Source organism: Delphinapterus leucas, chromosome 3, assembly GCF_059928025.1.
Source record: "Delphinapterus leucas isolate spDelLeu-1000000601 "Yukka" chromosome 3, BTC_Dleu_Yukka2, whole genome shotgun sequence".
NCBI lineage: Eukaryota > Metazoa > Chordata > Mammalia > Artiodactyla > Monodontidae > Delphinapterus > Delphinapterus leucas.
The window spans coordinates 111,955,068-111,979,635 of NC_143131.1; the positions used below are offsets into that span (position 1 = coordinate 111,955,068).

The window sequence follows — 24,568 nt, forward strand, 5'->3', positions numbered from 1 at the left end:
CTGAAAGATCAGCTCTTAACTTTATGGGGATTCCCTTGTGTGTTATTTGCTGTTTTTCTCCTGGTGCTTTTAATATGTTTTCTTTGTATTTAATTTTTGAGTTTGATTAAAATGTGTCTTGGCATATTTCTCCTTGGATTTATCCTGTATGGGACTCTCTGTGCTTCCTGGACTTGATTAATTATTTCCTTTCCCATATTAGGGAAGTTTTCAACTATAATCTCTTCAAATATTTTCTCAGTCCCTTTTTCTTTTCCTCTTCTGGAACCCCTATAATTCGCATGTTGGTGCGTTTAGTGTTGTCCCAGAGGTCTTTGAGACTGTTCTTTTCATTCTTTTTTCTTTATTCTGCTCTGCAGTAGTTATTTCCACTATTGTATCTTCCAGGTCACTTATCCATTCTTCTGCCTCAGTTATTCTGCTATTGATCCCATCTATAGTATTTTTAATTTCATTTATTGTGTTGTTCATTGTTGTTTGTTTCATCTTTAGTCCTTCTAGATCCTTGTTAAATGTTTCTTGCATTTTGTCTATTCTATTTCCAAGATTTTGGATCATCTTTACTATTGTTATTCTGAATTCTTTTTCACATAGACTGCCTATTTCCTCTTCATTTGTTAGGTATGGTGGGTTTTTATCTTGCTCCTTCATCTGCTGTGTGTTTTTCTATCTTCTCATTTTGCTTATCTTACTGTGTTTGGGGTCTCCTTTTTGCAGGCTGCAGGTTCATAGTTCCTGTTGTTTTTGGTGTCTGTCCCTAGTTGGCTAAAGTTGGTTCAGTGGGTTGTGTAGGCTTCCTGGTGGAGGGGAGTAGTGCCTGTGTTCTGGTGGATGAGGCTGGATCTTGTCTTTCTGGTGGGCAGGTCCATGTCTGGTGGTGTGTTTTGGGGTGTCTTTGGCCTTATTATGATTTTAGGCCACCTCTCTGCTAATGGGTGGGGTTGTGTTCCTGTCTTGCTAGTTGTTTGGCATAGGATGTCCAGCACTGTAGCTTGCTGGTCGTTGAGTGAAGCTGGGTGCTGGTGTTGAGATGGAGATCTCTGGGAGATTTTTGCCGTTTGATATTATGTGGAGCTGGGAGGTCTCTTGTTGACCAGTGTCCTGAAGTTGGCTCTCCCACCTCAGAGGCACAGCACTGACTCCTGGCTGCAGCACCAAGAGCCTTTCATCCACACAGGTCAGAATAAAAGGGAGAAAAAGTAGAAAGAAAGAATTAGTAGAAGTAGGAAGAAAGAAAGAAAGAAAGAAAGGAGGGAGGAAGGGAGGAAGGAAGGAAGGAAGGAGGGAAGGAAGGAAACAAAGAAAGAAGATAAAGTAAAATAAAATAAAGTAAGATAAAATATAATGAAGTTATTAAAATAAAAAAATAATTATTAAGAAAAAATATTAAAAACAAACAAACACAAATGAAAAGGACGGACAGAACCCTAGGACAAATGGTGGAAGGAAAGCTATACAGACAAAATCTCACACAGAAACATACACATACACACTCACAAAAAGAGGAAAAGGGGAAAAAGTCATAAATCTTGCTCTCAAAGTCCACCTCCTCAGTTTGGGATGATTCGTTGTCTATTCATGTATTCCACATATGCAGGGTACATCAAGTTGATTGTGGAGCTTTAATCCGCTGCTTCTGAGGCTGCTGGGAGAGATTTCCCTTTCTCTTCTTTGTTGTCACAGCTCCCAGGGGCTCAGCTTTGGATTTGGCCCCGCCTCTGCGTGTAGGTCACCTGAGGGCGTCTGTTCTTCACTCAGACAGGACGGGGTTAAAGGAACCGCTGATTTGGGGACTCTGGCTCACTCAGGCCGCGGGGAGGGAGGGGCACGGTGTGCGGGGCGGGCCTGCGGCGGCAGAGGCCGGTGTTGTTGCAGCAGCCTGAGGCGGGCCGTGTGTTCTCCCGGGGGAGTTGTCCCTGGATCCCGCGACCATGGCATTGGCGGGCTGCACAGCCTCCCTGGAAGGGGGGTGTGGACAGTGACCTGTGCTCGCACACAGGCTTCTTGGTGGCAGCAGCAGCCTTAGCGTCTCATGCCCGTCTCTGAGGTCCGCGGTTTTAGCCGCGGCTCGCGCCCGTCTCTGGAGTTCCTTTAAGCAGCGCTCTTAATCCCCTCTCCTCGGGCACCAGGAAACAAAGAGGGAAGAAAAAGTCTCTTGCCTCTTCAGCAGGTCCAGACTTTTTCCCGCACTCCCTCCCAGCTAGCCGTGGTGCACTAACCCCCTGCAGGCTGTGTTCTCGCTGCCAACCCCAGTCCTCTCCCGGCGCTCCGACTGAATCCTCAACTCCCAGCCCTTCCCGCCCTAGCGGGTGAGCAGACAAGCCTCTTGGGCTGGTGAGTGCTGGTTGGCACCGATCCTCTGTGCGGGAATCTCCCCACTTTGCCCTCCGCACTCCTGTTGCTGCGCTCTCCTTCGCGGCTCCGAAGCTTTCCCCCTCCGCCAGCCACAGTCTCCGCCTGCAAAGGGGCTTCCTAGCGTGTGGAAACCTTTCCTCCTTCACAGCTGCCTGTCACTGGTGCAGGTCCCGTCCCTATCCTTTTGTCTCTGTTTTCTCTTTTTTCTTTTGCCCTACCTAGGTACGTGGGGGGTTTCTTGCCTTTTGGGAGGTCTGGGGTCTTCTGCCAGCGTTCAGTAAGTGTTCTGTAGGAGTTGTTCCACATGTAGATGTATTTCTGTTGTATCTGTGGGGAGGAAGGTGATTTCCGCGTCTTACTCTTCCGCCATCTTCCTGGAACCTCCAAGTAAGTTGATTTTTAAACTCAATCTTATGTTTTTGAGGTTTATCCATGTTAATACGTGTAGCTCAAATTCATTCATTTAACATTTCCTTTCTGTGATTAGACGATGATTTTTTTAAAAAAATAAATTTGTTTAGTTTTAATTTGGGCTGCGTTGGGTGTTTGTTGCTGTGCGTGGCTTTCTCTAGTTGCCACGAGCGGGGGCTACTCTTTGTTGCAGTGTGCAGGCTGTTCACTGCGGTGGCTTCTCTTGTTGCAGAGTAGAGTCTCTAGGTGCGCTGGCTTCAGTAGTTGTGGCACGTGGGCTCAGTAGTTGTGGCTTGCGGGCTCTAGAGTGCAGGCTCAGTAGTTGTGGCGCATGGGCTTAGTTGCTCCACGGCATGTGAGATCTTCCCGGACCAGGGCTCAGACCTGTGTCCCCTGCATTGGCAGGCAGATTCTCAACCACTGTGCCACCAGGGAAGCCCTAGACCACAATTTTTTATCTTTTTTTTTTTTTTTTGCCACTGGTCATTTAGGTTGTTTCCAATTTTTCTTTATTACAAACAGTGGTACTGTGAACATTCTTTAAATTCTACTTTGTGCATATGTGCTAGCCTCTCTAGGGTATATACTTAGAAATGTAACTGCTGGATTACAGGATATACACATCTTTAACTTAATTAGATTTTGCCAAATTGCTCTCCAGAGTGGTGGTGCCAATTTGTACTTCCTCTAGAAGTGTATAAAGATCTTGCTTCCCCAGGAACTCATCAGAACTGGGTGCTATTGGACTTGTTAATTACTGCCACTCTTATGAGGGTGAAATTGTGCTGCAATGTAAATTTAAAGAGCATTTTCCTAGTTATTAATGAAACTGAGTAACCTTTCATTTTATTGTTGCCCATCAGGTTTCATTTCTGTGATATGTGTGTTTATCCATCCTATATATAATAGTTTGCATCTGTTCATCCCAAACCCCCAATGCATCCCTCCCCTGCCCCCCTCCCCCTTGTCAACCACAAGTCTGTTCTCTATGTCTGTGAGTCCATTTCTGTTTCATAGATATATTCATTTGTGTTGTATTTTAGATTCTTCACATAAGTGATATCATATGGTACTTATCTTTCTCTTTCTGACTTACTTCACTTAGTATGAGAATCTCTAGGTCCATCCATGTTGCTGCAAATGGCATTATTTCATTCTTCTTTATGGCTGAGTAGTATTCCATTATCTATATGTAACACATCTTCTTTATCCATTCATCTGTTGATGGACATTTAGGTCGTTTCCATGTCTTGGCTATTGTGAATAGTGCTGCTATGAACATAGGGGCACATGTATCTTTTTGAGTTAGAGTTTTGTCTGGATATATGCCCAGGAGTGGGATTGCTGGATCATATGGCAACTCTATTTTTAGTTTTTTGAGGAACCTCCATGCTATTTTCCATAGTGGCTGCACCAATTTATGTTCCCACTAACAATGTAGGGGGGTTCCCTTTTCTCCACCCTCTCTAGCATTTGTTATTTGTAGATTTTTTAAATGATGGCCATTCTGACTGGTGTGAGGTAGTACCTTACTGTAGTTTTGATTTGCATTTCTCTTAGCGATGTTGAGCGTCTTTTCATGTGCCTATTGGCCATCTGTATTTCTTCTTTGGAGAAATGTCTATTTAGGTCTTCTGCCCATTTTTCAATTGGGTTGTTTCTGTTTTTGTTGTTGAGTTGTATGAGCTATTTGTATATCTTGGAAATTTGTCCAGATATTTTATGTTTTCTTCTAAAGGTTTTATAGTGTTGCTCTAAATTTATCTTATCTTAATACGGATAGTTAATTATCTTAGAACCACTGATTGAATTGCATATATTTTATCCCTGATTTTTAAAAATGCTGCTTCTTGTGCTGTGTATCTGGCTCATCTATCTGTCTATCTGTCTATCTATCTATCTAATCTGTTTCTGACCTTTCTACTCAGTTCCATTGGTGTATTTACTCATTCCTGCAGCAATACGACTATATTTTAATGGTTATAGCTTTGTAAGAAATCTTATCTACCATTTCCTACCCCCTAGATTGTCTTGGCTATTCTTGGTCTTATTTGAATTTGATTAGGTTTGATTGGAAGTACATAAAATTTATAGTTAATTTGAGGGAGAATATCTATCTTTAGGATATTGGGCCTTCCCAGTCATGAACATATATCATCATTTGTATCAGTCTTTTAAATGTCTTTTATAAACATATAATTTTCTCTGTAAAACACTTGCATATACTTTGGTTAGATTTATCCTTTGATACCTTGTATTTTTTGTGCTATTATATATTATGCATCATTTAAAAATGACATTTTCAAATTGTTTGTATAAACTCACAAGTGACTTTTCTGTATCTCTTGCCAAAGTTGCCAAACTCTTTTATTTGTTCTTAATAGTATGTCTTTAGAAACTCTTTGATTTCCCACATATTTATATACACCATAAATAATAACTTTTTTGTTTTTCCTTTTCAATCTTATGTATGTCTGTCATCCACCCACCCACCCACCCATATCTATCTATCAGCCCCTCCTTCTGTCCATCCATCTTATTACCTATACTTGCTAGAGTCTCTGGCACCATACTGAAAGGAAGGGAGACAGTGAACATTGTTTGTTTTCTTTTATTGAAGTTATAACATTGTGTTAGTTTCAGGTGTACAGCAAAGCCATTCAGTTATATAAATATGTATATATAGTCAGATTATTATCCATTATAGTTTATTGTAAGATATTGAATATTATTCCCTATGTTATATAGTAAATCCATGTTGCTTATCTATTTTATGTATAGTAGTTTGTATCTATTAATTCCATACTCCTAATTTATCCCCCCTTCCCCTTTGGTAACCATAACTTTGTTTTCTGTGTCTGTGAGTCTGTTTCTGTTATGTACATAGATTCATTTGTATTATTTTTTAGATTCTACATATAAGTGATATCATATAATATTTGTCTTTCTCTGACTTCACTTAGTATGATAATCTCTAGGTTCATCCATGTTGCTGCAAATGGCAATGTTTCATTCTTTTTTATGGCTGAGTAATATTCCATTGTGTGAGATATATATATATATATATATACACACACCACATATTCTTAAACCAATCATATATTTGATGGACACTTAGGTTACTTCCATGTCTTGGCTGATGTAAATAGTGCTGCTGTGAACATTGGGGTGCATGTATCTTTTCAAATTTGAGTTTTCATCTTTTCCCGGGAGTGGCATTGCTGGATCATATGGTGGCTCTATTTTTAGTTTTTTAAGGAATCCCCATGAGACATTGAACATTCTTGATTTGTTGCTGACTCTAAAGAGAACGAATTTAACATGTCACCTAAAATATGATGTGGGATTTAGTTACCTCTGTTAGTTAAGATAATATTAGATGCTGTAACAGACCTCAAAATCTCAGTGTCTGCAGCAAAAAGTGAGTTTATTTTTTGCTCAGTTAACTTTCATGTCATGTATTTCTGGTGGGTGGACAGTTATCTAAATGATCACACAAGGGACCCAAGTCCTCTCCAAACTGTGGCTTCTAAAGCCACCATGGAAGCAGAAGGAACATGGGAGAATTTTACGGATCAGGCCTGGAAGTGGTGTGTACCACTTATGCCTACTTTCCAGTGGCCAGAGCTCAGTCATATGGCCACACGTAACTGTAATGGAGGCTGGATTCTGTAGTGGATGGGTGTGCCTGGAAGGAAGAAAGAATGAGGTTTGTGAACAGCTGGGTAGTTTTTGCTACAGTCTGCCCTTCCATGTACAAAAGATCTATTTCAATCTTTGTCACACATGTAACATGGTGCCCTCTCCCCAAGGGATACAAGCCAGGGCACATCTAGTTGCTCCTTCTAGATCAAATACGAGGAGCTCTCTGGGAGATAAGCAGGCTCTCCTTTAGGTCCTGATATAGTTTCATGTCATCCAATGAGCTGTGAACTCATAAGACAAGTTCCGGCCCTCCCCTTGCCTAAGCAAATGACCGGTGGTGAAGCAAGTGCAGGATGGAGCCCTACATGAATTTCTCTTCAGAAAAGGAAAGATGACTACATACACAGCATTTTCTGGTCAGCAGTAATGATGAAATGCTGCCAGGCAGGCTCTGGGAGGTCTCCCTGTCCACTCGGTTTCAAGTGCCAGTAATTGTACCCATTGGGCATTACTAGCGATAATTCTCAAAACTAATTTATTTCCCAAGAGAGTTCCCTTCTATTACTAATTAGTTAAGAGTTTTTTTTAAAATCATAAATGGGTGTTTAATTGTATCAGGTGCTTTTTCTGTATCTATTGAGGGGATCACAGATTTTTCTTCCTTAATATGTTAATGTAGTGAATTACACTGGTACCTTAGAATTTATCAATGCTTGTATTACTGGCATATGCTCTTCTTGGTCATGAGGTATTATCTTCTAAAAATCTGATTTGCTAGAGTTTTATTTGGAATTTTTCTATCATTGTTCATAAGTGAGATTGGCCCATAATTTTCATTTCTTTTACTGTTCTTGTCTGGCATTTGTTTTAAGAATTTCCCAGCGTCATAAAATGAATTGAGGAGCTTTTCCTTCTTCCTATTTTCTGAAACATTTTGTGTAAGATAGAGATGCCTCTTAAAGTGTCTGGGCTTGGTGTTTTGTTTTTGTGAGTTGATTAACTATTGATTTGCTTTCTTTTATAGGCTTGTTCAAGTTTTCCATTTCTTCTTGACTTCATTTTGGCAAACCATTTTTCTAGGAAATGGTCCATTTCATTTACGTTTTCATATAGATTGCATAAAGTTGTTTGTAGTAATCCGTTATGTTTAAAAAAATCTCTGCTAAATCTGTGAAAACTATGTCTTCTTTTTTGTTCCTAATGTTGTTTATACTCTCTTTCCTGATCAGTCTTGCTGTGGGTTTGCTATTTTATTAGTTTTTGCAAAGAATCAGCTTTTGGTTTTATTAATCCCTGTTGTGATTTGTTTTCTGTTTTAAAAATGTCTGCTCTTACTCTTTTTTTTTTGCTTTCCATTTTCTTCAGGTTTATTCTGCTGTTCTTTTTGTAATTGCTTGAGCTGAATTCTCAGATCTCTGCTCTCTAAACTTTTTATTCTTTTCTAATATAGACATTTTTTTTCTAATGCACATATTTCCCTCCATCTGTGGTTGTACATGCATCATACAAGTTCTGATATGTATCTCTAATAGATAACAGATAATATATATAGAGGTATCTCTAATCACTTAATTTGTAGTAGGTTCTAATGTCTATTATAATTTCTTCTTTGACTTATGAATTATTAACAATTACACATTTAAGTCTCCAAATGTACAGATTCTTTGGTCGTCTTTTCTGTTATTGATTTCTGTTTTACTGGATTATGATTAGAGAACATGTTTTATGATTTTGATTATGTGGTACTGAAAAAGTTTTCTTGTGGCATTGTGCCTGGTACATGGTTTTTTGTGAGTTTGAAAATGTTTTGTTTTCTCTAATTGCAGGGTTCTACATACATCTCTCAATCAAGCTTATTTGTTGTGTGGTTCAAATATTCTATCCCTATCACTTTTTATTTGCTCAAGACAATTATTGAGAGAGTTATGTTAAAATCTCCTGGCATGGTGGTAGAGTTTTGGTTCCTCCTTGTAACACTATCAAATTTGCTTTATATACTTTGAGGCTATGGTTTTATAATTTGTTTTATCTGCCTGGTGAATGGCAACTTTTATCACGTAGTAACTCTCTTTAACCTTGCTGTTTGCTCTAAAGTCTATTGTGAGGTATTAATATGTCCAGAACAGTTAAAAAATTTATTTTATATTGGAGTATAGTTATTTTTCCAGCACTTAAAATATTTTTATATAGCTCAGCAAATGTAAAAATAGGAAGGAGGCTCTATTCCCATTCCCTCCAAGAAAATCCAGAATGTTACATTTGTATTTGAGCAAAGACTCGAACCAAGAATTCAGAATCATTTTATGAACCCTAAACTCTTACTCTTGCTTCTACTGTTCCCATAACAATGGTCTTAATGTTATATAGAAAAACTCTCCAAGCACAGAATAACATCTGACTCATCAATGGATAATCAAAAAACAACACACAAATACATGGAATGGTTAGACAAAGTCATTTAGACTAAATTGCATCCATATTTAAGTAGTTGCCAGGTGGTTATTGAAGAGCCTAAAGAAAGATAGGTATTCTAGGGACCAAATTGGGATTAAAATATTCAGTAGCTAATTACTTTTCCCCTGCCCTGATATAAAGCCCTAGGAACTAAGTCATTACATTTTAAGTGGTAAGCAGCATTTCACTATTCATAATTTTGATTCACTGATACAATTACTAATCAGAGCCATCTCATAACCCATTTCTACTAGTCAAAGCTGCAGAATAAAATGGGAATATTTCCTATATTGTCTAATATGTGATTACTTTCCATTTCAAATATTCTTTCATTCATTCTAAAAAAGACTACTGTTGGTCAGTAGCACATTTATCAAGTGAAAAATTTCAGTTTTAGGGTACACGTCAAGATGAATAAAATGAAGCTCTTGAACTTAAATCTGCATACACTACTGGTTTTCCTAATGGTTAACTAATTGTCACTCATGGAGAAAAATGAATTTATTCCTTCAAAGTAAAAAAAGACTAAAAGTGTATCTTTTTTCTCCCCTTAAATTAAAAAACTTACAGGACAAAGTTTGTATTTCTCTTTTACAGTGAATTACTGACAAATTCCTGAACCAGCAAACAAAAATTAAAATTCAGAATTTAAGATCAAGAAACAAGCTAAATCATGTAATATTTAATTAAGAAACTAATAATGGAATATTACCCAAATAAAAAGTAAGTACAAGCTCAATTAGCATGTTCCATATTTCAGAGAAGAAGCATTAAGGGTTTATGCCATAAGTTTATTTACAAACATATCTAGGATGCTGAGTTCAAGAATTTGATCGTTTTTTTCAAAGAGACTGCCCCTCTTAAAATCTGCTCTACATATCTATCTCATAGATTATTTTTTAAGCAGTTGCTGTCTTACTCTAAAGAAAGGCACAGCAAATCTAGACCCAAAGTACAAACTCATAATAGCTAGTAACTGCTACTTCTTTTCCACTGAAAATGGTAAATTCTTCCCTGGATCCTCCTCATAGTGGCTCCTACGGACCACAGAGGTTGTGAAGCTCTGGATGCTCTATCCCAACATAGTGCTGTGGGAAGCTCTGCGAAAGGCACAGAGACTGAAGGTGCAGGAAATGGTGGTGGCACACCAAGCTGTATTGGAGCATAGTTGAGTAGCAATGTTGTGTTAGTTTCAGGTGTACAGCAAAGTGAATGAGTTATATACATACTTGTATCCTTTTTCGAATTTTTTTCCCATTTAGGTTATTACGGAGTATTGAGCAGAGTTCCCTGTGCTATACAGTAGGTCCTTGGTTATCTATTTTATGTTTTATTTTTTTTCCAAATTTTATTTTATTTATTTTAAACATCTTTATTGGAGTATAATTGCTTTACAATGTTGTGTTAGGTTATCTATTTTAAATAGAGCAGTGTGTACATGTCAATCCCAAACTCTCAATTTATCCCTCCCCCTCCCCCTTCTACCCTGGTAAGCATAAGTTCATTCTCTAAGTCATTGAGTCTGTTTCTATTTTGTAAATAAGTTTATTTGTATCATTTTTTTTAGATTCCACATATAAATGATATCATATGATATTTGTGTTTCTCTGACTTAATTACTTAGTATGATTATCTCCAGGTCCATCCATGTTGCAGCAAACGGCAGTATTTCATTCTTTTAAATGTCTGAGTAATATTCCATTTTATATAGGTACCACATCTTCTTTATCCATTCCTCTGTCAATAGCCATCTAGCTTGTTTCCATGTCTTGGCTATTGGAAACAGCACTGCAATGAACACTGGGGTGCATGTATCTTTTTGAATTATGGTTTTCTCAGGGTATATGCCCAGGAATGGAATTACTGTATCGTATGGTATCTCTATTTTTAGTTTTTTAAGGAACCTCCATAGTAGTAATATCAATTTACATTACCACCAACAGTGAAGGGGGGTTCCCTTTTCTCCACACCCTCTCCAGCATTTATTGTTTGTAGACTTTTTGATGATGGCGACTCTGATCAGTGTGAGGTGATATCTCATTGTAGTTTTGATATGCATTTCTCTGATAATTAGTGATGTTAAGCATCTTTTCATGTGCCTCCTGGATATCTGTATGTCTTCTTTGGAGGAATGTCTATTTAGGTCTTCTGCCCATTTTTTTGACTGGGTTGTTTGTTTGTTTGCTATTGAGCTGCATGAACTGTTTGTAAATTTTGGAGATTAATCTCTTGTCAGTTCCATCATTTGCAAATATTTTCTCCCATTCTATGGCTTGTCTTTTCATTTTGTATATGGTCTCCTTTGCTGTGCAAGAGCTTTTGAGTTTAATTAAGCCCCATTTGTTTATTTTTGCCTTTATTTCCATTACTCTAGGAGGTAGGTCAAAAAAGATCTTGCTGAGATTTATGTCAGAGAGTGTTCTGCCTATATTTTCCTCTAAGGGTTTTATAGTATCCAGTCTTACATTTAGGTCTTTGATCCATTTTGAGTTTATTTTTGTGTATGGTGTTAGGGAGTGTTCTGATTTCATTCTTTTACATGTAGCTGTCCAGTTTTCCCAGCACCATTTACTGGAGAGACTGTCTTTTCTCCATTGTATAGTCTTGCCTCCTTTGTCATACATTAGGTGACCATAGGTGCGTGGGTTTATCTCTGGACTTTCTATCCTGTTCCATTGATCTATATTTCTTCTAGGTTGTCCATTTTATTGAAATATAATTGCTTACACTAGTCTCTTACGATCCTTTGTATTTCTGTGGTGTCCATTGTAATGTCTCCTTTTTCATTTCTAATTTTATTGTTTTGAGACCTCTCCATTTTTTTCTTGATGAGTCTGGCTAAAGGTTTATCAATTTTGTTTATCTTTTCAAAGAACCAGCTTTCAGTTTTATTGATCTATTTTTTTATGTCTCTGTCTCATTTATTTCTGCTCTGATCCTCATGACGTTTTTCCTTCTACCAACTTTGGGTTTTGTTTGTTTTTCCTCTAGTTGCTTTAGGTGTAAGATTAGGTTGTTTATTTGAGATTTTTCTTGTTTCCTGAGGTAAGATTATATTGCTGTAAACTTCTGTCTTAGAACTGCTTTTGCTGCATCCCATAAATTTTGGTTCATTGTGCTTTCATTTTCATTTTTCTCTAGGTATTTTTTTGATTTCCTCTTTGATTTCTTCAGTGATCCATTGGTTGTTTAGTAGCATATTGTTTAGCCTCCAAGTGTTTGTGTTTTTCACAGTTTTTTTCTTGTAATTGATTTCTAATCTCATAGCATTGTGGTTGGAAAAGATGCTTGATATGATTTCAGTTTTCTTAAATTTACCAAGTCTCGCTTTATGGCCCAGCATGTGATCAGTCCTGGAGAATGTTCCACTTGCACTTGAGAAGAATGTGTATTCTGCTGCTTTTGGATGGAATGCTCTATAAATATCAATTAAGGCCATCTGGTCTCATGTGTCATTTAAGGCCTGTGTTTCCTTTTTGATTTTCTGTCTGGATGGTCTGTCCATTGATGAAAGTGGGGTGTTAAAGTCCCCCACTATTATTGTGTTACTTTCAATTTCTCCTTTTATGGCTGTTAGCTTTTGCCTTATATATTGAGGTGCTCCTATGTTGGGTGCGTATATATTTACAGTTGTTGTATCTTCTTCTTGGATTGATCCCTTGATCATAATGTAGTGTCCTTCTTTGTCTCTTGTAACAGTCTTTATTTTAAAGTCTATTTTGTCTGATATGAGTATTGCTAGTCCAGCTGTCTTTTAATTTCCATTAGCATGGAATAATTTTTTCCATCCCATCACTTTCAGTCTGTATGTGTCCCTAGATCTGAAGTGGATCTCTTCTAAGCAGCATATATACGAGTCTGGTTTTTGTGTTTTTTCAGCCAGTCTATGTCTTTTGGGTGGAGCATTTAATCCATTCCCATTTAAGGTAATTATCGATATTTATGTTCTTACTGCCATTTCCTTAATTGTTTTGGATTTTGTTTGAAGATCTTTTGTGTTCCCTTCTTCTTTTGTTGTCTTTTATTGTGATTTTATGACTATCTTTAGTGTTGTTTTTGGATTGCTTTTTCTGTTTTGTGTGTGTTTCTGTTGTAGATTTTTGGTTTGCAGTTCCCATGAACTGCAGTTGATATGGCAGTCTATATATAAACAAAATTGTTTAAGTTGCTGGTCTTTTAATTTCAAATGGATTTCCGACATCCTGCATTTGTACTCACCTCTTCTCATGATTGCTGGTTTTGATATCATATTTATGTGTGGATGATCTCCTATCTTACTGTATTTTTGCCTTTACTGGTGAACTTTCCCATTCCTAATTTTCTTGTTTCTAATTGTGGCCTTTTCTTTTCCACCTAGAGAAGTTCCTTAAGCGTTTGTTGTAAAGCTGGTTTTGTGGTGCTGGATTCTCTTAGCTTTTGCTTATCTGTAAAGCTTTGGATTTCTCCATTGAATCTGAATCAGAGACTTGCTCGGTAGAGTGTTCTTGGTTGTAGGTTTTTCCCTGTCATACTTTAAATATGTTGTGCCACTCCCTCTGCCCATCAGAGTTTCTGGTGAGAAATCAGCTGATAACATTATGGGTGTTGCCTTGTATGTTATTTGTTGCTTTTCTCTCATTGCTTTTAATATTTTTTCTTTGTCTTTAATTTTTATTAATTTGATTATTATGTGTCTTGGTGTGTTCCTCCTTGGGTTTATCCTGCCTGAGACTCTCTGTGCTTCCTGGTCTTGGATGACTATTTCCTTTTCCATGTTAGGGAAGTTTTCAGCTACTATCTCTTCAAATATTTTCTCAGGTCCTTTCTCTCTCTCTTCTCCTTCTGGGTCCCCTATAATGCAAATGTTGGTATGTTTAATGTTGTCCCAGAGGTCTCTGAGACTTTCTTCATTTCTTTTCATTCTATTTTCTTTATTCTGTTCTGTGGCAGTGATTTCCACCATTCTGTCTTCCAGCTCACTCATCCGTTTTTCTGCCTTACTTATTCTGCTATTGATTCCTTCTAGTGAATTTAAAAATTTTAGGGCTTCCCTGGTGGCGCTAGTGGTTGGGGGTCCGCCTGCCGATGCGGGGGACGCGGGTTCGTGCCCTGGTCTGGGAGGATCCCGCGTGCCGTGGGGTGGCTGGGCCCGTGGGCCATGGCCGCTGGGCCTGTGCATCTGGAGCCTGTGCTCCACGATGGGAGAGACCACAGCAGTGAGAGGCCCGCGTACCGCAAAAAAAAAAAAAAAAAAAAGAAATTTTAATTATTGTATTATTCATCTCTGTTTGTTTGTTCTTTAGTTCTTCTAAGTCTTTGTTAAACATCTCTTGTATCTTCTCGATCCATGCCACCATTTTTTACCGAGATCTTGGATCATCTATACTATCATTACTTTGAATTCTTTTTCAGGTAGATTGCCTATCTCCACTTCATTTAGTTTTCCTTGTGAGTTTTTATCTTGTTCCTTCATCTGGGACATATTCCTCTGCCATGTCACATTGTCTAACTTTCTGTGTTTTAGTCTCTGTTCTGTAGGCTGCATGATAATAGCTCCTCTTCCTGGTATCTGCCTCCTAGTGGGTGAGGTTGTTCCAGAGGCTTATGCAGGCTTCCTGGTGGGAGGGACTGGTGTCTGCCCTCTGGTGGGTGGTGCTGGGTCTTGCTCTCTGCTGGGCATGGCCATGTTAAGGTTTGTGTTTAGAGGTGGTTGTTGGCTCAGTATGGCTTTAGGCAGCCTGTCTGCTGATGAGTGGGGCTGTGTTCCTATCCTGCTGGTTGTTTCGCCTGAGGCGTTCCAGCACTAGAGCCTGTAGGCTGTTGGGTATGGCCAGGTCTTGATGCCAAAATGGCAACTTCCAGGAGAGTTTACACTGATCAATATTCTCTGGGGCCTCTGCCACCAGTGTCCTTGCCTCCTCAGTGAGCCACAGCTGACTCCTGCCTCCACAGGAGACCCTCCAAGACTCATAGCTAGGCCCAGCCCAGGGTCCTATGGAGCTACTGCTTTATGCTGGGTCCCAGTGTACTTGAAACCTTGTGTATGTCTTCCAAGCGTGGAGTATCTGTTTCCCCTTGTCCTGTAGAGCTCCTGCACTCCAGCCCTGCTGGATTCAAGGGCAAATGTGCTGGGGACTCCTCCTGATGCCAGACCCTCAGGCTGGGTAGCATGATGTGGGGCTCAGGAACCTCACTCTTGTTGGAGAACCTCTCTGATATAATTATTTTCCAGTTTGTGTTTTGTCCCCCACCCCAGTGGGTATAGGATTTGATTATATCATGAAAGCACCCCTTCTGTCGTCTCGTTGTGGCTTTTTTGTCTTTGAATGTAAAATATATATATTTCTGGTAGGTTCCAGTCTTTTTTGTCAATGGTTGTTCAGCAGTTGGTTGTGAGTTTGGTGTTTTTGTGAGAGAAGGTGAACTCAAGTCCTTCTACTCCATCTTTTCTGGAATTGAGGGGCTGCTTTTAGTTTGGATGCTTGCTGTCTCTTTCCTCAGCATATGCTGACCCTTGTCCCCTTTATATCATGTGCGCAGGTCAGTGGTCCTTGCACACCCCTTGGATGGTGGGGGCAGGGGCTTGATGCCTGCTTGCAGGTCTCGTATAGGTGACTGCTGTTCGTGCACTCCTGGGGCAGTGGGGGCTGCACTTGGCGCCTGCTTGGGGGTCTCCTAGCTGTGGCTGCTCTCCTCTCACTCCTGGGACAGTGGGAGCAGTGCTTGCGACCTGTCCACGGGTCTCATAGTGGTGGCCCGTGCCCACCTCTGGAGCCCACAATGGTGGCGGCTACTTGCGTCCACCCCTGGAGTTTCTGTAGGCAGTGTCCTGTTTTCTGGGAGTACTCATAGGGAAAGAAGCTCTTATGGTGGTCCCACCTCTCTCCTTGTATGCCCCCCAACAAAGGTGCTTGCCTCTCTGGTGGGCCCAGGCTTGTTCTGAATGTACCCTCAGTTGCCACAGTCCAACCTCTTCAGGCTGTGTCTGTGCAGCCAACCCCAGTCTTCTCCCTGGGTCTGACCTCTGAAGTCTGTGCTTCAGCACCCAGCCCCCACCCACACTGACAGACAAGCGTCTCAGTCTGGGGAACACAGGGCGGTGGTGCTGACCTTCTGTGCACGTTACTGTCCATTTTGCCTTCTGCACACCAGTTGCTGTGCTCTCCTCCAAAGCTCTGAAACTCCCCCTCCATCCAGGCTGATCTCCACGACAGTGAGGAGACTTCCCAGGGTGTGAGAACCTTTCCTCCTTCACAGCTCTCTCCCTGGGGTACAGGCCCCATCTTAATTCCTTTCTTTTTCTTTTTTCCTTTTGTCCTACATGGTTACATGTGTGTTCTTGCCCTTTCGGGAGTCTGAGGTCTTCTGCCGGTGCTCAGTGGATGTTCTGTGTGAATTGTTCCATTTGTAGATGTATTTTAATGTTTTTGTGGGAGAAGGTGAGCTCCCCATCCTACTCTTTTGCCATCTCGATCCTGTCCTCACTGTTAACTGTTTAAACTATTTGGAAGGGGAAATGGGGAGAGTCCCTCCACTCAGCCCCAGGGCTGTTCTAATGTCAGGGCTCCACTGGTCACTCGGGGCTTGTCCACCTCCTCCTTGGTGTCCTGCCCTCAGCTGACCTGGAAGCAGATGTCTATATTTAAAAACTGAAGTACAGTTAATTTACAGTGTTGTGTTAATTTTTGAATCACAGCAGAGTGATTCAGTTATATATATATATTATTTTTCATATTCTTTTTCATTATAGGATATTGAATATAGTTCCCTATTGTTTATCCAGTCTATGTATAACAGTTTGCATCTGCTAATCCCAAATTCCCAATCCATCCCTCCCCTGCCTCCCCCTACCCCCACCGCCCCCTGGCAATCACAAGTCTGTTCTCTATGTTAATGACTATATTTTTATACTAAGTCTTGTTATTTGATAGGGCAAGTCTCCTTAGCTTTTTCTTGAGTTTCTTAGCTATTTGTGGCCTTTCAAACTGCTATAAGTTATAGAATTAGCTTGCCAAAATCGCCTCTTGAATTTATGATTGAAATTCTTATTATTTTGTAAATAAGTTTGGGGAAAATTAATATCATTATATTATTAAATCTTCCAATCCATCAACATGGTATGGTTAAAGATATCTTCCATTTAATGTCTTTAATGTATACACTTAGAGTTCTCTTCAGAGACAATTTATATACCTTTGCTTATTTTATTCCTCAGTACTCTTTTAATGTTATTGTAAATGGTATCTTTCAAAAGAATAAATTTTATTTTTATTGTTTGTGCTAGTATATAGAAACAGAATTGATTTTGTCATACTATTTTTTAAATCCAGTAACCTTACTGAACTCTCGTTAATTTTAATAATGTATCTTGTATGTTCATTTTAATTTTCTACCTACACAATCATGTAATCTTGTTTTTTTTTGTTTGTTTCAATCCCTTATACTTTTTGTTTCAATTTCCTGGTTTATTGATCTGGCTAGGACCACAGTGCACAGGGCTGAATTGAAGTGGCAATAGGTGGGATCTTTGTCTTGTTCCCTATCTGAAAGGGAGCACTTACAATATTTTACCGTAAAGAATGTTTGTTGTAGATTTTCATCTCTAATAATCAAGAAAGTTTTCTTCTATTTCTACTTTGCAAAGAGGACACCATGAAAGTGAATGAATCTAGAATTCTTTTTCAATGCTTTTTCTACATCTTTCCTGTGTTTTTCCTCCTTTAATCTGACAATGTTGTAAATTACATCAATTATTATTTCCTGATGTTAAATCAAATTTGCTTTTCTGGGATTATAATTCAACTTGGTCATAATGCATTATCCTTTTTCTAAGTTGCTGGATTCAGTTTGCTGATATTTTATTTAGGATTTTGGTGTCTATTTTATGAGTAAAATAGGCTTGTAAGTTTTTCTGTCTTGAATTGATCTTGTTGGGTTTTGTTATAAAAGAGTTATTCTAATATCACAAAATAAATTGGGAATTTTAGTGCTTTCATTCTTTTCTCTGGAAGAGTTTGTGTAAAATTGTTATATCTTGCTTAAGTGGCTGATAGAATTCATTGGTGACACTGTCTGGCCTGGAGGCTTTAAATTAAAAAAAAAATTGAGATAATTGTAGATTCACATACAGTTGTGAGAAGCAATACAGAGAGGTGCTATGTACCCTTTACCCAGTTTTCTCCAAAGGTAATAGCTTGCAAAACCATAGTAGTATCTCACAAACAGGATCTTGACATTGACACAATCAAGACAAAGAACATTTCCATAACGACAGGGATTTCCCATGTTGTCTTTCATAGCTACATGCAGTTTCCTCTCACTCTTGTACCATTTCTTTAAAAAAAAAATTGTTTTTACATCTTTATTGTACTATAATTGCTTTACAATGGTGTGTTAGTTTCTGCTTTATAACAAAGTGAATCAGTTATACATATACATATGTTTCCATATCTCTTCCCTCTTACGTCTCCCTTCCTCCCACCCTCCCTATCCCACTCCTCTAGGTGGTCACAAATCACCGAGTTTATCTCCCTGTGCTATGTGGCTGCTTCCCACTAGCTACCTATTTTACGTTTGGTAGTGTATATATGTCCATGCCACTCTCTCACTTTGTCACAGCTTACCCTTCCCCCTTCCCATATCCTCAAGTCCATTCTGTAGTAGGTCTGTGTCTTTATTCCCATCTTACCCCTAGATTCTTCATGACATTTTTTTTTCTTAGATTCCATATATATGTGTTAGCATATGGTATTTGTCTTTCTCTTTCTGACTTACTTCACTCTGTATGACAGACTCTGGGTCCATCCACCTCACTACAAATAACTCAAGTTCGTTTCTTTTTATGGCTGAGTAATATTCCATTGTATATATGTGCCACATCTTCTTTATCCATTCATCCAATGATGGACAGTTAGGTTGCTTCCATCTCCTGGCTATTGTAAATAGAGCTGCAATGAACATTGTGGTACATGACTCTTTTTGAATTATGTTTTTCTCAGGGTATATGCCCAGTAGTGGGATTGCTGGGTCATATGGTAGTTCTATTTGTAGTTTTTTAAGGAACCTCTATACTGTTCTCCATAGTGACTGTACCAATTCACATTCCCACCAGCAGTGCAAGAGTGTTCCCTTTTCTCCACACCCTCTCCAGCATTTATTGTTTCTAGATTTTTTGATGATGGCTGTTCTGACTGGTGTGAGGTGATATCTCATTGTAGTTTTGATTTGCTTTTCTGTAATGATTAATGATGTTGAGCATTCTTTCATGTGTTTGTTGGCAATCTGTATATCTTCTTTGGAGAAATGTCTATTTAGATCTTCTGCCCATTTTTGGATTGGGTTGTTTGTTTTTTTGTTATTGAGCTGCATGAGCTGCTTTTAAATTTTGGAGATTAATCCTTTGTCAGTTGCTTCATTTGCAAATATTTTCTCCCATTCTGAGGGTTGTCTTTTGGTCTTGTTTATGGTTTCCTTTGCTGTGCAAAAGCTTTTCAGTTGCATTAGGTCCCATTTTTTTATTTTTATTTCCATTTCTCTAGGAGGTGGGTCCAAAAGGATCTCTCTGTGATTTATGTCATAGAGCATTCTGCCTATGTTTTCCTCTAAGAGTTTGATAGTTCCTGGCCTTACATTTAGGTCTTTAATCCATTTTGAGCTTATTTTTGTGTATGGTGTTAGGGAGTGTTCTAATCTCATACTTTTACATGTACCTGTCCAGTTTTCCCAGCACCACTTATTGAAGAGGCTGTCCTTTCTCCACTGTACATTCCTGCCTCCTTTATCAAAGATAAGGTGACCATAAGTGCGTGGATTTATCTCTGGGCTTTCTATCCTGTCCCATTGATCTATCTTTCTGTTTTTGTGCCAGCACCATACTGTCTTGATTCCTGTAGCTTTGTAGTATAGTCCGAAGTCAGGGAGCCTGATTCCTCCAGCTCCATTTTTCTTTCCATTTCTTAATCTCTGACAACCACTAATGTGTTCTCCATTTCTGTAATTCTGCCATTTCAGGAATGTAATATAAATGGAATCATGTATTCAGTGTTCAGCCTTTTGTAATATGCCTTTTCAGTCAGTGTAATTCTGTGGAGGTTCATTCAAGGCTGTTTCGTGTGTCAGTAGTTTGCTCCTCTTTTTTCTCTGAGTAGTGCTTCATGGTGTGGATGTGCCACAGTTTTGTGTAATTATTCACCCACTGAATGAAGAACACCTCAGTTATTTCCAGTTTGGGGCTGTTATGAATAAACTTGTTATGAATATTTGTATGCTGTTTTGTGTGTGTGAAGATAAATCTTCATTTCTGTGGGATAAATGCCCAGGAATGTAATTATTGGGTCATATAGGAGTTGAATGCTGATTTTTTTGTTTTTAAAACCTGCTCAACCATCTTCCATTTTACATGCCCATCTGCAATGTATGAGTGATCCAGTTCTTCTTCATCCTCAGCAGCATTTGGTGTTGTCACTATTTTTTATTTTAACTGAGTAATATTTAAGCAGTTCTGATAGGTGCATAGTGATATTTCATTGTGGTTTCAATTTTCATGTCCCTAATGACTAATGATGTTGAACATCTTTATTTTATTATATTTTATCTTAATTAATTTTAATTGACATATAGTTGATTTACAATGTGTTAGTTTCAGGTGTACAGTAAAGTGATTCAGTTACACATGTATATGTGTGTGTGTATATATATGTATATATATATACACACACACATTCTTTTTCAGATTCTTTTCCATTTTAGATTATTACAAGATATTGAATATAGTTCCCTGTGCCATACAATAGGTCCTTGTTGTTTATCTATTTTATATATAGTAGTGTGTAACTTTTAATCCCAAACTCCTAATTTATCCCTTCCCCTCTTTACCCTTTGGTAACCATAAGTTTTTGAACATCTTTTCATGTGCTTATTTACTATCTATATAACCTGTTTGGTGAAATGTAGCCTTTAGGATTTTATAATTCATGTCCTTTGTCCATTTTCTAATTAGATTGCTTGCTATTTTAATGTTGATTTTGAGTGTTCTTTGTAATATGCAAAGTTACTAGTCCTTTGTTGGATAGGGGGTTTGCTAATATTTTATCCTAGTCTGTAGCTTATGTTTTCATTGTTTTAACAGGATTTTCACAGAGTAAACATTTAAAATTTTGGTGAACTCTGATTTATCAGATTTCTCTTTATGGATCATGCTTTGGTGTCAAGCCTAAGAACTCTTTGCCTAGCTGTAGGTCTTGAGTATTTTCTACTATTTTTTTCTTCTTGAAGTTTTACAGTTTCATATTTTACACTTAAGTTCATGATCTATTTTGAGTTAACTGTTTGATAAGATGTGTCATATAGGCTGAGGTTCTTTAGTTTTTTGCCTATGGATGTCTAACTGCTCCAGCAGCATTTTCTGAAAAGGCTCTTTCCTCCATTGAATTGCTTTTGCATCTTTGTCAAAAATCAGTGATGAGTGTGTTCCCAATTACGTTGCCTCATTCCCAATTATATCAGTCAGAGTCCAATCAGGAGCCCAAATCTATACCAATTTGAAGAACAGAAATTTATATAAAGAATTCTTAACTAGTAACAGGTGGTTAACTACTAAGAGATTTAAGGAGATTCTATGGTGTCCAAAAGTATGAAGTACCAAAAAGTTGCTTATATCCCTAGAAGACTGGACAGTGAAAGAACTAGGACTTAGGAGGGAGGGCACATCCCATCTCTCCATGAAGGCTGAGATTCAAACCACGTCAAAAAGGGCAATGGTACTATAAGAACACACAGATTGCTAGTGCTGAAAAACATTGCTAGAGATAGTGAGCCACAGTTGGTTTGGTAGATGGGAAGATAGTTGCCTGAGGATGTGGCTGGAGCTGTAGCAGAAGTGACTGCTAGGCTGTGATAGTGTGGTCTGAGGGCTCTGGCCAGACTGTCACAAAAGTATATTCCAGGTGAGGAGAACATGGCTTGTGGCGGCCCTGAAAATGCAGCTGGGCTTGTGTGTCAGGGCTGCTGAGTTGAGTACCAACAAGTTTTCCATACCAGTCCTCTGGCTCCTCAGCTTAATGGAAAGGAAGGAGAAAAGTAAAGTACCTACTGATTCAGTGTCTCCCAGAGCCAGAACACTGAGCCAGCTGGCACAGAGGAAATGTGTACAGAGTTCACAATGCAGGGAAAAGAAGTGTAGGTTTGAAGTTGAGAAGTAATCAGTTGATAACTGGCATACCAACCTTGAGGGAAGGTGTATTAGGGTTCTCCAGAGAAACAGAACTAATGGAATATATGTATGGATGTGGGTAGGTGTCTGTCTGTCTATCTGAAGGAATTGGCTCACGTGATTGTGGAGGCTTGGCAAGTCCAAAATCTGCAGGGTAGTTGTCAGCTGGAGACCCAGGGAAGAGTTTATGCTACAGTTTGAGTCCAAAGGCAGTTTGCTGGCAGAATTCCTCTCCTTCCAGGGAGGTCAGTCTTTTTGTATTAAGGCCTTCAACTGATGGGATGAGGCTCACCCACACTATGGAGAGTAATCTGCTTTACTTAAAGTTTACTGATTTAAATGTTAATCTCACCAAAAACAGCTTCATAGAAACATCTAAAATAATGTTTGACCAAATATTTGGGTACTGTGGCCTAAGCAAGTTGACACATAAAATTAATCATTACAAAAAGCATTCAGCCTTTCACCATTAAAGATGATGTTAGCTGTAAGTTTTTTGTAGGTGCCCTTTATCAGGTTGAGGAAGCTCCTTTCTGTTCCTGCTTTGCTGAGAGTTTTTAAAAAAAATTATGATTAGGTAGGGATATTATCATATTACTTTTCTGTTTCTCAACATGATCACATGATTTCTCTATTTTCGCTCTGTTTTTACAGTAAATTACATTGATTTTCAAATGTTAAGCAAATCTTGCATTTTGAGATAAATTCTCCTTGGTCATGATGTATTATTTTATTTATATATTATTGGATTGGAATCATTTAAATGTTGTTAAGGAAATTTATATCTATGTTCTTGTTCTTGAGAGATATTGGTCTATTTTTTTTTTTCTTTTGCCTCATAGGATGAGTTGGGAAGTGTTCCCTCCTCTTGTGTTTTTCTGGGAGAATTTCTGTAGAATTGGTACTATTTCTTTCTTAAATATTTGGCAGAATGAACCAATGAAACCATCTGGCCTAAAGTTTTCTTTGTGGGAAGGTTTCCATTTATGAATTAATTTTTTTCAATAGATGTAGAGCTATGCAGATTATCTATTTCTTGTTGAGTGAGCTTTAGTAATTTGTCCTTTTGGAATTTGAGTGACGGTTTGATTAGTGGAGACATAAATACAAATTTGTATTGATATTTCCAATCCATATTTAAATTGTAGGGCTTTTAATAAACTTTTCTTGAGTTTATGCTTGCATCTCTTTTCTTATGTGATAACATAAATTTTCTGTGGTCTTTAATGTTGCTTATTGATACTCTGTTTTCAGCTCTGCAGGGGCATGTAAAATTCTGAACTTCCTGGTCCTCTTGTGGTTGGATTTGCGCACATGACATAATTCTGGCCAATGAATTGTGAGGAGAAATAGAATTTTTCCACTTCCAAGCTAGAGAACTTAGTTGCTCATTCTGGCTTCAATTCTCTTTTGCCCAGCCTCAGCAATTGTGGAAATGTATTGAGAGGGAGTTTTAATCAGCCTGGGTCCTTGAGAAACTATAATGCACAGAGCATCCTGACAGCCTCTACTGGATATATGGCATGTGCAAGAAATAAATCTTTGTTGTTTCAGGCCACTGAGCTCTGAAGTTGATTATTATTGCAGCAATATCTCCTATCCAGATTGATATCATTTCTTATTTGCTTTATCCTGCTAAATAAGAAGGTAGCTTAAAAAATAACAATACAAATAATATTAATCATAAAATATTATAGTATATACAGTATATGTACCATAATAATATTATTAGTGATAAGACTACGGAGTGAAGTTTAATATTTCTTTGGCAGTTCGTTTAGCTCTTAATATGACCTACTAAGGATGAGCAAACTACTATGTTCCAAAGTCTCTTGGAATTATTATTTTCTTTCTGTGATTGTGTTACCTAATTTTATATATTGCTGAGTCATCTTTAAACTAAATTTGAGGCTTAAGGTTTTTTGAATGTGGGTGATTTGAATTTGGTCTGCAGATGTGATTACAGCCCCACAGGGACCTTTCCCCCTCCATCTCCTCAGCACTAAGGCAACTTTCCTTGAGGTTCCCTGGGGCTGGGGTGGGGATGAGCTAGTCAACTTCTAGTTCAACCTTAGCCTGAGAGTATAGCCCTTTGAGGCCCCAGCTTTCTGTGGGATATGGTGTCCTAGCAGACTCCCACCTCGAGTGGGTCCTGCTCATTTCCCTGTGAGGCTATTGGAATGAAAGCCTGTTTACTTGGATAGACAAGTGCTCTCAGGAAAATAGCCTCACGGCCCTGCTTCTCTTTCTGGGTTCACATTTATTTTCTCATGCGCTTCTCACCTCCTTGGTGTTTAAGAAGATGTTCTTCTTTAAGAATTTTTTATCCAGTATTGTTAATGGTAGAATGGTCTGAGTGATCGAATCTGCCATATGCTCAGGGAGGGAAGTCTGACTATTGGTTCTGAGGTAGAAATTAATGAGATATTTATATGGTGGTGGCTGGACCATAGGAATGATTCCACTGTCTTTCCATTAACCCTCATCCGTTTTGTTTTTCCTCCTTCAGTTGCA

The 24,568-nt window shown here is 38.6% G+C and overlaps 1 pseudogene; it reads right to left on the reverse strand.

Annotated features, from left to right (window-relative positions):
• Nucleotides 1–7,793: 7,793 nt before the first annotated feature.
• Nucleotides 7,794–9,949, reverse strand: LOC111182562 (cytochrome c oxidase subunit 7C, mitochondrial pseudogene; annotated as a pseudogene).
• Nucleotides 9,950–24,568: the final 14,619 nt, after the last annotated feature.